The 13,687-nt window shown below is 38.7% G+C and overlaps 1 pseudogene across 1 annotated transcript; it reads left to right on the forward strand.

Annotated features, from left to right (window-relative positions):
- The first annotated feature begins 7,231 nt into the window (after positions 1-7,231).
- LOC309972966 (5'-AMP-activated protein kinase subunit gamma-1-like) lies at positions 7,232-8,269 on the forward strand (annotated as a pseudogene). Its single transcript has one exon. The product of its transcript is annotated as a 5'-AMP-activated protein kinase subunit gamma-1-like (transcript).
- The last annotated feature ends 5,418 nt before the right edge of the window (positions 8,270-13,687 follow it).

The following is a 13,687-nucleotide window of genomic DNA, read 5'->3' on the forward strand; positions in this document are numbered from 1 at the left end:
TAGTTGCAAATGAATTTCTAATGTTTTTTGTTTGGGTTCAGCTCTGGAAAGAATTTCTCCATGTTTTCTGGCATAGTGAATGTTTTTTAAATATGCCCAATAATATGTTGTTGATGTCTTTCTCCAGAAAATGAAAAAAATCAAGTATTAGGAAAGAGTCAATGCCTGCTAACAAAGCCTCTTCACCACAGTTCAATTTCCTGATCTCTTATCCTTGGCACTGAATGTCCTAAGAGGTTGGGCCTGAAGTGAGAGGTTTGAGCTTTTCAAGCTACTGCCCAGGGCGTGTTGACACCCACTTGAAATCACTGAGATAACATTTCCTTACAACACTGGTAATGACCCAGATTTATGGTTTCTGGCTTTCCCTGGCATTATTGGTGTTATAAAGAAGTCTTATCTCCTCCCTCCTTTCAATTATTCACATGAGTACCTTCCCCTTGGATAGCCAGCACGCTTTACGGTGGAGAAACTGTTTTAGTACACGCCGCCCATTTCTTCACAAAACACACGGGAAAGACATGGGCTCCCTGATGGAGATTTGATTGTGCTAACAATTTTTGTTACTTCTTCAACACTTAGAGAAGATCAGCATGCGTAACTGTTCTTGGCAAATAAAACAGCGTGCAATTTTAGCACCTGGATACAACTATTTTTGAGTGGTCAAGTGAGGTACATGGCAAAAATGGCCCTAATCCTTCATCCCTCCTTATGTCCATGCCCTCTGTCACAGTGTGGTAGCACCCTCCCACTCTACCTCTGAGCTGGCCATGGGACTTGCTGTGGCCCAGTGGGATTTGCTGTGGCCCAATGGGATGGTAGCAAATGTGACAAAGCAGAGACCTGAAGAGTGCTTGCGTGTTTGGGCTTGCTTGTTCTTGTTCCTCTGCCTTTGCCATAAGAACATGCTTGGGCCAGCCTGCTAGAAGATGAGATGCATAGAGTAGAGTTACCCGACTTGTCCCAGCCAAGTCTATCCCAGACTAGCCATGCTGATACCCAGACACGTGAAAGAACCCAGCTGAGAGGAGCAGAGCTGCCTACACCACCCACAGCCAGGACTGGCTTCATGGCTATGGGGCCTTTGTAGTCACACAGGGTCCTGTGCTAAGAAAAGTCCCATGCTTGGTTTCATATTCTGCTGTCATGACTCTGAAATTCTTAATAACTTTTGAATAAGGGGCCATGCATTTTTATTTTGCACTGAGCTCCACAAATCATGTAGCTGGTCTTGCCCACGTTCTAGCATGACACCTGGAGGAGCCTAGCTGAGATGGGGAGGAGCCTCACGGGCCTACAGACTCATGAGATTAATCAATTCCTACTGTTGAAGTGACTAGGGTTTGTAGTTGTTTTACATTTTGTAGCAATAGATACTGACACACCAAGCCTTTTTTTGCTGGACTCATGGCTGGTCCTCCATCAGCATTACCTCAAATACACTTCTAACCTGCATCACATCTCACAAAAATATTAGATTAATTGATAATGAGAATTCAAAATTATAAATTATGTCTTTCTCATTCATATAGCTACCACGGAGATGCAAAAAGCCGGTTCATTCTTTTCCCACAAGTGGTTTCACTCAACTGTAAAACAAAATATTGGCTGTCATCGGTACAACAGTAATAGTCCCACCCTCTTTGTGTGCCATTTGTGCTATGCAGCACACTATCCTGACATTAGTTTTGCTATGGCTACTTTGGCTTTCTTCCTCAGCATTTTATTTGTCCTGAATTTGAGGCTGGTTTTATAAGCATGTTGGCCATAGCATGACTTGTATCTGTTGATGCTGTTGCCTTGGCGTCTTTGCATTTAGAAATAAAATTAATCAATTTCATACCAGAAAATATTATTTTGTGCTTGGTCCCAGAAAAACTACTGGTTGACCCATAAGGTTATGCTATTTTGGAAATGATGTAAAATCTCTGAGAGCATCACGAAGCTCTCTGACAGAGTTTTCTAATACAGAGTGCGCGAGGGGGGATAAAATTCAATAAAATCCAGTTTTTAGATATTCATAGCCACACTTCCCGTTCACACTTTCCCTTTCAGCCGCTTGGGTGAAATAATCACATTCACAGATGCTCTTGTCCCAATAGATCCTGAAGTCCTGTTCACTAATTATGCTTCTGAATTGTAGAGTTTATACCACTATTTTTTTTTTTTTTTCCGGTACGTGGGCCTCTCCCGTTGCGGAGCGCAGGCTCAGCGGCCATGGCTCGCGGGCCCAGCCGCTCCGTGGCATGTGGGATCCTCCCGGACCGGGGCACGAACCCGTGTCCCCTCCATCGGCAGGCGGACTCTCAACCACTGCGCCACCAGGGAAGCCCTATACTACTATTTTTATCATTGCTTTTCCACTTCAATGAACCACTTTTTAGTCATTAATCTATTTTTGTTAATCAGAGCCATAACACAATAGTAACAACAAAAAATGCAAATTTTACACACATAAACAGTAATATTCCAATGATATAGCTAAAATAAACTATATCCTAGTAGCTGATTTTAACTACATCTTGTTAAGTGTCTGACAGATTTGATCCATCCATATGTGTGAACCATTATTAAGAACATAATGGTATTTGATACTTTTTCTTCCATTTCAAATTCATAAAATTTTAAAGAACATATCTTTTTATTACTTGTGCCACAGAAGCTGCTTGAGGACCATTAGTTTTACAGATTAATTGATCACATTTTAGAAACACTGACCTAAAAGGCCTGAACTCTTTGACGTGACATATAAGCCATTTCACAATCTAGTCCCTTGATTCATATAAAACAATAGTTGTTATTAGTGTGTATACACACACACGTTATTAGTATAACAATAGCAACAACAACACTTTCTATTTACTGAGACCTTAAATGATGCCATGTGATCAGGTGCCTTTCTAAGCATTTAAAAGGGATTCTCTTATTTCAAACTCACAGTAACCCTAGGAGGTAGGTACTAGTTTGTTATTATGAATTTACAGACAGGGAATTATGAATATTACAGAGGTACTTGCTCAAAATCACAGAGCTAGTAAGACGCCGAGCAGGAATCTGATTCCAGGCTTATCTAACTCTCAAGGACTACATTACCTGGCCCCCACCTTGCCTCTTCAACCTCCCCTTCCTGTACTCTCACAAACGCTCGCAGCCTCTGTATGCCTCGGCGAGGCCACACTACCTTCCATTCCCCAGAGGAGATGTCTTCCACCTGTGTCTGTGCCCATCTTATTCCTTCTGTCTGGAATGCCCTCCGCTTTTCCCCCTGTCACCCTTGTGAACTTTCATTCACCCTTCAGCACCCAATTTAAGAGTCTCCTCTATGAAGACTTTCCTTCCACCCACACCCCAGATTTTTACCTTGTCTGTAATATCAGCCTAAATTTTATTTCTTTCCATTCTCCAGACAAAGATGCAAAAATGTCTAGAGTGACAGCTGAGTTATTAAGAATTATAAGATGACAGAACATAATTTACTACATTGTACCTGATTGTTCCCTGGTCTATCATTAGTCGACTCCAGTTATTGATTTATGCCTCAATGAATAGGCAATTCCTTACCTTAAAATGTTATTCTCAGCTGGTCAGAGGACAGAATTACTTTTTATTGCATCTATAATAGCAACTAGTTAACTTCATGAGGCACAGGGAATACATTCTCTATTTTACCCTCTCCAATTTACTATCTGAGAGTGAGATCCATGATAATAAGTAAAATTTCTAAATTCACTGTCTCTAAGAACTGGTAGGGATATTGTTTTATGGATACTTAGAAAACACAGCTCTATCAAGGTGGCAAGAGTATATCTTTAGGTCTGCTGGTAATTAAGGAAGCTGTAAGTTAATCAGTTATATTCTCTCTGAAGAGAAAGTAGGGGCTTCCCTGGTGGCACAGTGGTTAAGAATCCGCCTGCCAATGCAGGGGACATGGGTTCGAGCCCTGGTCCAGGAAGATCCCACATGCTGCAGCAACTAAGCTCATGTGCCACAACTACTGAGCCTGCTCTCTAGAGACCACGAGCCACAACTACTGAGCCTGCATGCCACAACTACTGAGCCTGCACTCTAAAGCCCACGAGCCACAACCACTGAAGCCCGTGCATCTAGAGCCTGTGCTCCGCAACAAGAGAAACCACTGCAAAGAGAAGCCCACGCACCGCAACGAACAGTAGCCCCTGCTCGCCACAACTTGAGAAAGCTCACGTGCAGCAACGAAGACCCAATGCAGCCAAAAATAAATAAATAAATAAATAAATTTAAAAAAAGAGAAAGTAGAAGGTGGTGGTTTAGAGCAATGGTCTCTAAACTCTTTTGAACACTCACTCCAGCAGTAGACATGTGAACCTTCACCCCCGCAAATGTGTGTATTTATTTATAGTTTATGTATGTGTACTACTGAATTAACATTCAGTATGGAAAAACATTCAAAAAACATACAAAACATTCATGAAATGGAAACGAAAAGGAATGAGGTAAGGAATAAATAAAAATAGAAGTTCCACTATTTTCCTTCCTTACCCAGTGGATCATCTTGTGTACCTGCTGGGATACATTCACACTACCAGCAGAAGACTCACTGGACAAATACCAACTGGCCCCGGCGGATCCAGATGCTGGGCTCACCCTAGTGGTCCCCAGCACCTGGTTGGCCCCTGTGGACCCAGGATCCAGGTCCAACCATGCAGACTCTGGTCCCAGACCCATCACTGCAGACCCAAGCACCAGGCCTGCCTGGTGAACCCGGGCTCCAGGTCCACCCCCAAGGACCCAGGCACCAGGTCTTCCCACCTGCTGACCCAGGCACCAGGCCTGCCCACTTATGGATATCACCTAGAATCTCTGGATGGGCTGACTGGTGAAGGGCTTTGCCTACTGAAGCCAGTCTATAAAGCCATTCAAGAAGTAGACACCAACACAAGGCCACAAGGATCATGAATAATGAAGAAAACATGACACCACCAAAAGAAACTAATAAAACTCCAGTGACTGACCCTAAAGAAATGGAGATCTATGAACTGTCTGACAAAGAATTCAGAATAATCCTCTTAAAGAAATTCAATGAACTACAAGAAAACGCAGATAAATAAATGAAATTAGGAAAACAATGCATGAACAAAATGAGAGGTTCAACAAAGAAACAGAAACTATGTATTAAAAAAAAGTAGAAATTCTAGAGTTGAAGAACACAACAATTGAACTGAAGAATTCAATAGAGAGCTTTGGCAGATCTGACCAAGCAGAAAAAAGAATTAGTGAGCTAGAAGGCAGATCATTTGAAATCATCCAGTCAGAGAAGTCAAAGAAAAAAGAATGAAAGAGTCAAGAAAGCCTATGTGAATCATGATATACCATTAAAAGAAACAGTTACGCATTATTGGAGTCCCAGAAGAAGAGGGGGAAAAGAAAGCTTATTTAAAGAAACAGTGGCTGAGAACTTCCCAAACCTGGGGAGAGATTTGGACATCCAAGTTCGTGAAGCTAATAGGTGACTGTAAAATTTCAACACCCAAATCATGTTTTCCAAGACAACTTAGAATAAAATTGTCTAAAATCAAAGAAAATGAGATAATTTTTAAAGCAGCAAGAGAAAAAAAAATCTCACCTCTATGGGAACCCCCATAAGGCTATTAATGAATTTCTCAGCAGAAACCCTGTAGGGCAGAAGAGAGTGGGATAATATATTCAAATTACTAAAAGAAAAAAAAAACTGTCAAGAATACTTTACCTAGCAAAGTTGTCTTTGAGAAATGGAGAGAGAAAGATTTTCCCAAAGAAACAGAAGCTGAGGGAGTTCATCATGACTAAACCTGTCTTACAAGAATCGCTGAAACGAGTTCTTCAAGCAGAAATGAAATAACATGAAAATATAAAAGATACTGGTAAACGTAAGTATATAGTCAAATTCAGAATACTCTAATACTGTTAATCAATTAACTCTAGTATAAAGGTTTAAAGGACAAAAGTATTAAAAATAACAATAGCTACAATAATTTGTTAGTGAATATACAATATAAAAGAGGTACATTGTGACATCAAAAACATAAAATATAGGGTGGGAATAAAAGAATAGAGCTTTTGTATGCAGTCAAAGTTAAGTTATCAACTTCAAATACACTGTTATGTCTACAAGATGTTTTATTTAATACTCATGATAACTACAGAGCAAAAACCTACAGTAGATACACAAAAGATAAAGAGAAGGGAGTCAAAGCATTCAATTATGGAAAATCACCAGTACAGAAAGAAAGACAGCAAAAGAGAAAGAAAGGAAAAAGGGAACTACATAACAGCTGGAAAACAATTAATGAGATGGCATTAGTAAGTCCTTACCTATCAATAGTTACTTTCAATGTAAATGGATTAAATTCTCCAATCAAAAGGTACAAAGTGGCTGAATGGATTAAAAAACAGAAACCAACTTTATGCTGCCTCCAAGAGACTTACTTCAGACTTAAGGACATGAACAGGCTCAAACTGAAGGGGTGGAAAAATATATTCCATGCAAATGGAAACCAAAAGAGAGCAGGAGTGGCTATACCTATATCAGACAAAATAGACTTGAAGTCAAAAGTGTTAACAAGAGACAAAGAAGGTCACTATATAATGATAAAGGGGTTAATTAATAAAGGAAACACAGCAATTGTAAATATATATACAACCCAAATCAAAGCACCTAAATATATTAAGCAAATACCAGTAGATGTGAAGGGAGAAATAGACAACACTATAATAATAGTAGGAGACCTCAATACTCGACTTTCAATGATGGATAGATTATCCAGACAGAAAATAAATATGAAACGTTGGACTTGAACTACACCTTAAACCAAATAGACCTAACAAACATGTACAGAATATTCTACCCAACAGAAGCAGAATACACATTCTTCTAAAGCACACATGGAACATTCTCCAGGATAGATCATATGTTAGAGTACAAAACAAGCCTAGCAAATAGCAACTGTAAGATGACTGAAATCATACCAAGTATATTTTTTGACTGATATGAAACTAGAAATCAGTTACAAGAGGAAAACTGGAAAATTCACAAATGTGTGGAAATTAAACAACACACTCTTGAGCAACCAATAGGTCAAAGAAGAAATCAAAAGAGAAACCAAATAATATCTTGACACAAACAAAAATGAAAATACAACATATCAAAACTTATGGGATGCAGCAAGACTAGTTCTAAGAGGGAAGTTTAATGCAATAAACATCTCTATTTAAAAAAAAAAAAAAAAAAAACAAGGTTCCTAAAGTGAATGAACCCAGCCAGTGCCTCTTGCAATGGAGATGGCCACGTCTTGAGAGTTTCCAACTCTGGAAAAATGAGCGTCCTCAAGAGACCCCAGAATCTAACAACAGCATATACACTTCCTTTATAGAGTCTCTTGCTGCTATGACTTGATTCTCACAAGCTCCAATTTGGTTGTATTTGCTACTTCCCTGCAGGTGAAGAAAGCTTTCTTTGCTTTGGTGACTAATGGTATACAAGCTGCCCCTTTCTGGGACAGCAAAAAGCAAGGACTTGTGGGCATGTGGACTACCACTGATTTCATCAATATCCTGCACCGTTACTATAAATCAGCCTTGGTACAGATCTATGAGTTGGAAGAACACAAGACAGAAACTTGGAAGGAGGTGTACATACAGGACTTCTTTAAACCACTTGCCTGCATTTCTCCTAATGCCAGCATGTTTGATGCTGTCTCTTCATTAATTCAAAACAAGATCCACAGGCTGCCAGTTGTTAACCCAGAATCAGGCAACATCTTGTACATCCTCATCCACAAATGCAGTCTCAAGTTCCTCAAATTGTTTATCACTAAGTTCCCAAGCCAGAGTTCATGTCTAAGTCTCTGGAAGAGCTACAGATCAGCTTCTATGCCAACACTGTTATGATCTGCTGTATGTGGCTCTGGGCATCTCTGTACAGCACCAATTCTCAGCCCTGCCAGTGGTGAATGCGAAAGGTCATGTGGTAAACATCTTTTACAAGTTTGATGGTATCTATCAGGCAGCAGAAAAGACCTACAACAACCTAGGTGTGTCTGTAGCCAAAGCCCTGCGACATCAATCACATTACTATAAATGTGTCCTCAAGTGCTACCTGCATGAGACGCTGGAGACCATCATCAATAGGCTGGTGGAAGCAGAGGTTCACCAGCTTGCAGTGGTGGATGAGAGTGATGTGGTCAAGGGAATTGTATCATTATCTGACAACCTGTAGGACCTAGTGCTTACAGGCAGAGAGAAGCAGCCCTGAGCTGAGGGAAGAGGGCAGGCAGCACCAGCGGATGTGCCTCACTCACTGCCTGCCTAAAGCTCTGGGAATCACAGATAAAACCTGGTGACTGTTTTGTGCTCAGGAGCCCCCCTACTCTTCTACCTGGGAGCTGGAGAATGCATGGGGAAAGGAAGGAGAATAAATTTTTAGGTGTCCTTAACCTCACAGTACTCAGAAAAACTTTCAGTCTAGCCCATCCTAGCTCCTACCCTCTTATTCATATCCCCCTTTCTGGGCAAACTATGGGCTCTGTGCCCCCCCAGAAAATTCTGATCTCTAAGAGATCCCTGGGCTTCATTTAACCTTAGCCTCTATCTCTGCCTCTGACTCCACTATAAGATAACAGCACCATAGAACTCTTCATAAAGATATTTTCATTCATCCTGTTTCATGTTGGGTGAAAGAGGCTAAATTCATTTTGTGACATTTCTTCCCACAATGGGAGTGGGGTGGATCATTGGGAGGAGGGTTTTGGGGTGTCTATGCTGTATGCATGTGAAGGGAGATGGGAGTTGGTGAAAGAAGAAGGCAGAGTGGTTAGCTGAGGTTATTGCTTTTCATGGTGAACCTAATTAAAATGACAAGAACCCATCCTGAGGGTTGTCTTTTCATCTTGTTTATGTTTTCCTTTGCTGTGCAAAAGCTTTTAAGTTTCATTAGGTCCCATTTGTTTATTTTTGTTTTCATTTCCATTTCCAAAGGAGGTGGGTCAAAAAGGATCTTGCTGTGATTTATGTCATAGAGTGTTCTGCCTATGTTTTCCTCTAAGAGTTTTATAGTGTCTAGCCTTACATTTAGGTCTTTAATCCATCTTGAGTTTATTTTTGTGTATGGTGTTAGGGAGTGTTCTAATTTTATTCTTTTACATGTAGCTGTCCAGTTTTCCCAGCACCACTTATTGAAGAGGCTGTCTTTTCTCCGTTGTATATTCTTGCTTCCTTTATCAAAGATAAGGTGACTATATGTGCATGGGTTTATCTCTGGGCTTTCTATCCTGTTCCATTGATCTACATTTCTCTTTTTGTGCCAGTACCATACTGTCTTGATTACTGTCATACAGAGTGAAGTAAGTCAGAAAGAGAAAAACAAATACTGTATGCTAACACATATATATGGACTCTAAAAAAAAAAAAAAAGGTTCTGAAGAACCTAGAGGCAGGACAGGAATAAAGATGCAGACGTAGAGAATGGACTTGAGGACATGGTGAGGGGGAAGGGTAAGCTGGGACGATGTGAGAGAGTGGCATGGACATATATACACTACCAAGTGTAAAATAGATAGCTAGTGGGAAGCAGCCACATAGCACAGGAGATCAGCTCGGTGCTTTGTGACCACCTAGAGGGGTGGGATAGGGAGGGTGGGAGGGAGACGCAAGAGGGAAGAGATATGGGGATATATGTATATGTATAGCTGATTCACTTTGTTATAAAGCAGAAACTAACACACCATTGTAAAGCAATTATACTCCAATAAAGATATTAAAAAAATAAAATTAATTAAATTAAATTTTAATAAATGACAAGAACCACCCCCCCAAAAAAGAAAGAAAGATTACAAAACTTTATACCTTAAGGAACGAGAAAAAGAAGAGCAAACTGAGCCCAAAATTAGCAGAAGGAAGGAAATAACAAAGATTGGAGCAGAAATAAATGAAATGAAGACCAGAAAAACAATAGAAAAGATAACACAATTAAGAGCTGGGTTTCTTTTAAAGATAAACAAAATTGACCAATCTTTAGCTAGACTAATTAAGAAAAAAAGAGAGGACCCAAATAATTGACATTAGAAATGAAAGAAGAGACATTACAGCTGATACCACAGTAACACAAAGGATCATAAGAGACTACTATGAGCAATTATACGCCAACAAATTGGATAATCTAGAAAAAATGGATAAATTCCTAGAAACATTCAAACTAACAAGACTGAATCATGAAGAAATAGAAAATATGAACAGACCAATAACAAGTAAGGAGATTGTATCAGTAATCAAAAACCTCCCAACACAGAAAATTCCAGGACCAGATGGTTTCCCTGATGAGTTCTAACAAACATTTAAAGAATTAACAACAACCTTTCTCAAACTCTTCCAAAAAATTGAAGAGTACAGAACACTCTTAAGTTCATTTCACAAGCTAGCATGACCATGATGCCAAAGCCAGATAAGGATGCTACAAGAAAAGAAAACCAAAGGTCAGTTTCACAGATTAATATAGATACAAATATTCTCAACAAAATACTCACAAACTGAATTCAGCAGCACATTAAAAGGATCATACAACATGATCAAGTGGGATTTATGTCTGGGATGCAAGGATGGTTCAACATATGCAAATCAATAAATGTGATACACCACATTAATAGAATGAAAGATAAAAATCATATGATCATCTCAATAGATGCAGACAAATACTTGACAAAATTCAACATGCTTTCATGATAAAAAATCTCAACAAATTGGGTATAGAAGGAATGTACCTCAACATAATAAAGGCCATACATGACAAACCCACAGCTAACATCATCCTCAACAGTAAAAGGTTGAAATCTTTCCCAATAAAATTAAGAACAAAACAAGGGTGCCCCCTCTCAACATTTTTATTCAACAGAGTCCTAGAAGTCCTAGACAGAACAGTTAGGCAAGAAAAAGAAATAAAAAGCATACAAATCAGAAAGGAAGAAATAAAAGTGTCTTTGTTTGCAGATGATGTAATCTTTTATACAGAAAATCCTAAAGACTCCACCAAAAAAAAAAAAGTTAGAACTAATAAATGAATTCAGTAAAGTTGAAGATACAAAATCAACCTACAAAAATCAGCTGTACTTCTATACAACAACAATTAACTATCCAAAGAAGAAGTAAAGAAAACAATCCCGTTTACAGTAGCATTACAAATAATAAAATACTTAGGGATAAATTTAACCAAGGAAGTGAAAGGTCTGTACACTGCAAATTATAAAGCATTGATGAAAGAAACTGAGGAAGACACAAATAATGGAAAGATATCCTGTGTTTGTGGATCAAAAGAATTAATATTGTTAAAAGTTCATTCTACCCAAAGGCATTTCTAGATTCAATGCAATCCCTATCAAAATCCCAATGCATTTTCCACAAAAATAGAAAAAGCAATCCTAAAATGTGTATGGAATCACAAAGACCCTGAAGAGGCAAAGCAATTCTGAGAAGGAAGAACAAAGCTGGAGGCATTACACTTACTGATTTATTACAAAGCTATAGTAATAAAACAGTTTGGTACCGGCATAATGACAGACACATAGATCAATGAAAAAGAACCAAGAGCCTAGAAATAAACCCATGCATATACAGTCAACTAATATTTTACGGGAGAGCCAAGAATACTCAAATAGGGAAAGGACAGTCTCTTCAATAAATGGTGCTGGGAAAACTGGATATTCACATGCAAAATAATAAAATTAGATTCCTATTTTATACAACCCACAAAAATTATCTGGAAATGGATTAAAGATTTAAATAGAAGATCCAAAATTTTAAAACTACAAGAAGAAAGCACAGGGGAAAAGCTCCTTGACGTTGGTCTTAGCAACAATTTTTAGTATATGACAACAAAAGCATAGGCAACAAAAGCAAAAATCAACAGGGGGGACTAGATCAAACTGAAAATTTCTGCGCAGCAAAAGCAACAATCAGCAAAATGAAAAGGCAACCTCCAGAATGGGGGGAAATATTTGCTAACTATCTTTTAAAATTTTTTTATTTTACGTTAGCATACAGTTAACAATGTTTTGTTAATTTCAGGTGCATAGTAGATTGATTCAGTTATACATATACATGTACCTATTCTTTTTCAAATTCTTTTCCCAATTATGCTAACCATCTATCTGATCAGGGATTAATATCTAAAATATATAAGGAAATTGTATAACTCAATATCAAAATAACAAATAACCTGATTTAAAAATGGGCTAAGGACTTAAATAGACATTTTTCCAAAGAAGGCACACAAATGACCAACAGGTACATAAAAAGATGCTCAACATCACTAATCATCAGGGGAATGCAAATAAAAACTACAATGAGATATCACCTCACACCTGTTAAAATGGCTATTAACAAAAAGACAAGAGACAACAAGTGTTGGTATGGCTGTGGAGAAAAGGAAACCCTGGGGCACTGTTGGTGGGAATGTAAACTGGTGGAGCCACTATGGAAAACAGTATAGAGATTCCTCAAAAAATTAAAAATAGAACTACCATATCATCCAGCAATCCCACGTCTGAATATATATCTAATAGAAATGAAATCACTGTCTCAAAGAGTTATCTGCACCCTCATGTTCATTGCAGCATTATTCACAATAGCCAAGACATGGAAACAACTTAAGTGTCCATCAGTGTATGAAAGGAAAAAGAAAATGTGATACACACACACACACACACACACACACACACACACACACACACACACACACACACACACACACACACTGGAATATTATTCAGCCATAAAAAGGAAGGAAATCCTGCCTTTTGTAACACATAGATGGACCCTAAGGGCATTATACTAAGTGAAATAAGTCAGACAGAGAAAGACAAATACTACATGTTCTCACTTATATGTGGAATCTAAAAAATTCAAACTCATAAAAAGAGTAGAATGATGGGGACTTCCCTGGTGGTGCAGTGGTTAAGAATCTGCCTGCCAATGCAGGGGACATGGGTTTGATCCCTGGTCCGCGAAGATCCCACATGCCACCGAGCAACTAAGCCTGTGCACCACAACTACTGAAGCCTGTGCGCCTAGAGCCCATACCTCACAACAAGAGAAGCCACTGCAATGAGGAGCCCGCGCATCGCAATGAAGAGTAGCCCCCACTCGCCGCAACTAGAAAAAGCCTGCGTGCAGCAACAAAGACCAACGCGGCCAAAAATAAATAAATAAATATTTTTTTAAAAAATAGTAGAATGATGGTTGACAGGGGCTGGGGCATGCGAGGAATGGGGGAGATGTTGGTTAAAGGGTGCAAACTTCCAGCTCTAAGATGCATAAGTTTTGGTAACTAGACTTAACAATACTATATTATATTCTTGAAAGTTGTTAAGAGAGTAGATCTTAAATGTTATCACTACACACACGAAAAGGTAATTACATGGAAGAATGAAGGTGTTAACTAAGCATATTGTAGTAATCGTTTCACAGTATATATATGTGTGTGTATCAAATCATCACATTGTATACCTTAAACAAATGTATATATATATGTCAATAAAGCTGGAAAAAAAGGGAGAATTCAACAATATAATTCACTACACTAAAAGGATAAAGTAGGAAAATCATTTTATCATCTCAGAAGACACAGAAAAAGTATTCGATAAAATTCAAAAACAATTCATATTTAAAAACTCCAAGCAAAGAA

This window comes from Leucopleurus acutus, assembly GCF_964270905.1.
Source record: "Leucopleurus acutus genome assembly, chromosome: 16".
Taxonomy (NCBI): domain Eukaryota; kingdom Metazoa; phylum Chordata; class Mammalia; order Artiodactyla; family Delphinidae; genus Leucopleurus; species Leucopleurus acutus.